We start from the raw sequence: 3,369 nt of genomic DNA on the forward strand, positions 1-3,369 counted from the left end.
TATTAATGAAAACATTAGTTGTCTTTAAACATACATAAGAAATAATGAGAACTTCAAATTCTATCTAAAAAATATATTTTAATTGCAATATTATTTAAGACACATTCATGTTAGATTAACTATATATCAAAATCAATATTTCAAATATAATATTAGTACTTAATTTAAAAAATATAATTTTAATAATAAAAATAAATACTTATATAAATTAAATATATTTAAAATTAATTTTCTTATAATTAAAAATTTTATTGTAGAAAACACATTTCTTCAACAAAATTTTGAAAGCATCTCAATTTTGATTAAACAATAAAGAAATGAAGAACTTAATGTTTACATAGGTTTCTTAGACTACTTTCAACGACAAGTCTTAAAAACATATAACAAATATTAAGCACAAAGTTGTTGTAGTATAGTGGTGAGTATTCCCGCCTGTCACGCGGGTGACCCGGGTTCGATCCTCGGCAACGGCGTCGTACCTATTTTTTCGGCAAAAAAAATTCTGCTTCACAGCGCTCTCTGTTTAACCAGAAATGAGACTTTGAGTTTCATCTCGACTCTTAAAATATTTTTATTTAGATTTATAAACCCCCTTCAAAGTGTTTTTGAGATTTACCCAGGTGCTTATTCTACAAACTAAATGAATTTTGTTGTTACTAAATCTGTAAAATAATAAATTGAACTATTAAATTTCCTGCGTTTTATCTTCTTAATTTGGAAGAACAACTGCTGTTCTTATAGGAGATTTCAAAGATGGTATTGTTGATAAGTCTAAGTAGATCAAGAATATATAGGTGCACAAAAAGTGACTGTAAATTTTAACATTACACAAAACTTAAAATTTCACGAGTACAAATTATTTTATTTACACAAATGCAAAATGGAAATACAAATTTCAAGGCAATTTATTTTTGGGACAAAATCAGCTCTCACAGAAGTTATTTCAATTGTTAGATTCCGTGCTCCTGTTCTTATTTCCATGCTATTTTTCCAAGAGGGTTCTGCAACCATTTGAAGTTTACAAATGGTCTTTACAGAAACTTCAATCTCAGAAAGAAAATTAGATGAATATCTCTGCCAAGCTCGGGAAATGACATCGTCTTGTCCAAATTCTTTGATGTTTGGTTGCCCTTCATGTTCTATCTTTCAAAATCCTACTTAATTGATAAAAAAAGTATAACATAGTTTAAATTTTTCATTGGACAACTTTTTATAGAGACATAAATCTGTTAAACTAGCTATTTATTGCTTTCTTTTAAGCCCATTCAGTCATTGCTAACGAAGTGGGATTTTGATACAAGAAGATGTTGATGTCTTCTAAGTTACTCTTTTATTAGATAGGTGATAGTGAAGAGTGAATGTATGCATGACTTGCAAAGCTTATATACTCATTTATTTATGCAAACTAAGACATCCAACTAATTTTCGAAGAGAAGAAATATATTATTATTAAAAATGTGAATGTTGAAAAATCTAGGTAATAATGTGATGGAAGTTGTTTCTTACTAAGTGCATAAGTTGCACATTGCCTAGTGGTACCATGAGAACTCCACATGCTCTACATGGAAGAAAATTAGGTTTTTCCCTTTGTTCTATGTCAACCCTCAATGGTTTATACTTGTGACAATATGAACCCTAACACTATCACCTAACATAGAATAGAATACACACAACAACATAGACATTCACATGATGCACCATACTATACCAATTGGATAACATTATTCATAATAAGCACAAAGACATATTTTGCAATATGTATTTTTTTTCCATCAAGAACTTGTGCTTCCCTTGTTCACATTCAACATACATGCGTACTGGACTCCTCAATTGCCCATACGCACATCCTCACACACAACCTCTCTCCATCTCTTTAAACTCTTCCTCTCACATAACCTTGCCACTGGTTTCTCACATGCAGTATTTCTTCTTTTGTTACTCACATGTGCAACTTAATTATCCTACTACACAACCCAATCAATCTTGTGCATACTCTTCACCATCTCTAGCTTGCTCACAACATCCTCTCTCCTTGAAAGTTGTTGCTCAACTCTTTGGACATTTTCATCTATCTTCATATTATTAGGCCTTCATTATCTATTATTGCCTACCTCACCTACAACTAAGCCCCAATGACTTCCACACAACTTTTCTATTATTCCTCCTCTACATTTGCACTTCTTCTATCTTGTCAAATTGACCAATTCCTCTCAATTAATATTCCTTCCTATTACCCTCTATCCTAGGATGTTTGTCCAAATTTCTTCTTTGGCTATTAATGAACGACCTCACCTTGGTTCCTTATTGTCTTCTAAATTCTCACACGCCCTTCTTCAACTCCTATTTACAGACCTCTTCCTCAGATCCTACTAAAAAATCTTAGCATTCAAACTCTATCTAGATCCTTGTCCTCTTCAATCATGTCATCAATATTGAAATGCCAATATTCTATCTAAACCTCTCGAAGATATCATATTATCATTATTCTACAGACTCTAGCTTTCAAAAAATGTTGATAGTTAGAGTTGTTGCACCAAAAGATTGACCTATCAATGCCTGATACAACCACTAGACTTATAGAACACATGAGGCAATTAAACCATGTCATGAATCTCGAAAGGAACGTTGGTAGTTAGTCCAACAACTTGATCACCTCCATAATGATTCATACCAATCTCCATCCTACATTTTCACATTCACAATTAATGTGCATCTTTGCGGCCAGTTCATCATTCATGCCACCTAATCTTTGATATTTATATGAATTTTATGAACATGAGTATTTCATTTCTTGTTGACTAATTGTACACTTTGATATCCATATTAATACTTCACAATCAACTCAAAGTATGGAAAATGTGTATTTGAAACATTTTCCCTTATTTTGAACTCACCTCAATGCATTTGTCCTCAATGCAAAGCCCAATTTACAAGAGGATTGTTTCCATATAAATTTGTTGAGTAATCAAATTATGTTCTAGATTTGACTCTCCAAATCCCAAAGATTTAAGTTGAATCTACAATTTATATTCAAGTTGAATCTACAATTTATACATTCCATTAGCTAGACCAAATCTATTCCCTCCAAAATAAACTTTATTCAAAATAACATTGTGGATTTGATCCATTAAATTAAATTTAAATTGGCCACTAGTCAACTTATTACTTCTTGATCATGAAATGTGTGATTTGCACATTGTAGTGTTATATAGAAGGACGAGCCTTATTTCACTTTTAAGAAATTTAATTTGTTAATAATCCGTCAGTTTAAGAGAATCCATAAAATTATGTTGCATAATGATCTTACATGAAAATACATCTCAATAGCAACAAACAAGGCATATGACTCGACTGCTTGATCCATCTTCA

General features: G+C 31.4%; 1 non-coding gene across 1 annotated transcript; it reads left to right on the top strand.

Annotated features, from left to right (window-relative positions):
- The first annotated feature begins 401 nt into the window (after positions 1-401).
- TRNAD-GUC (transfer RNA aspartic acid (anticodon GUC)) lies at positions 402-473 on the top strand. The gene has a single exon. It is a non-coding gene; the product is annotated as a tRNA-Asp (tRNA).
- Positions 474-3,369: the final 2,896 nt, after the last annotated feature.

The sequence above is a fragment of the Cupressus sempervirens genome, chromosome 9 (assembly GCF_028749045.1).
Source record: "Cupressus sempervirens isolate cs-2001-9-10 chromosome 9, ASM2874904v1, whole genome shotgun sequence".
NCBI classification, from domain to species: Eukaryota; Viridiplantae; Streptophyta; class Pinopsida; order Cupressales; family Cupressaceae; genus Cupressus; species Cupressus sempervirens.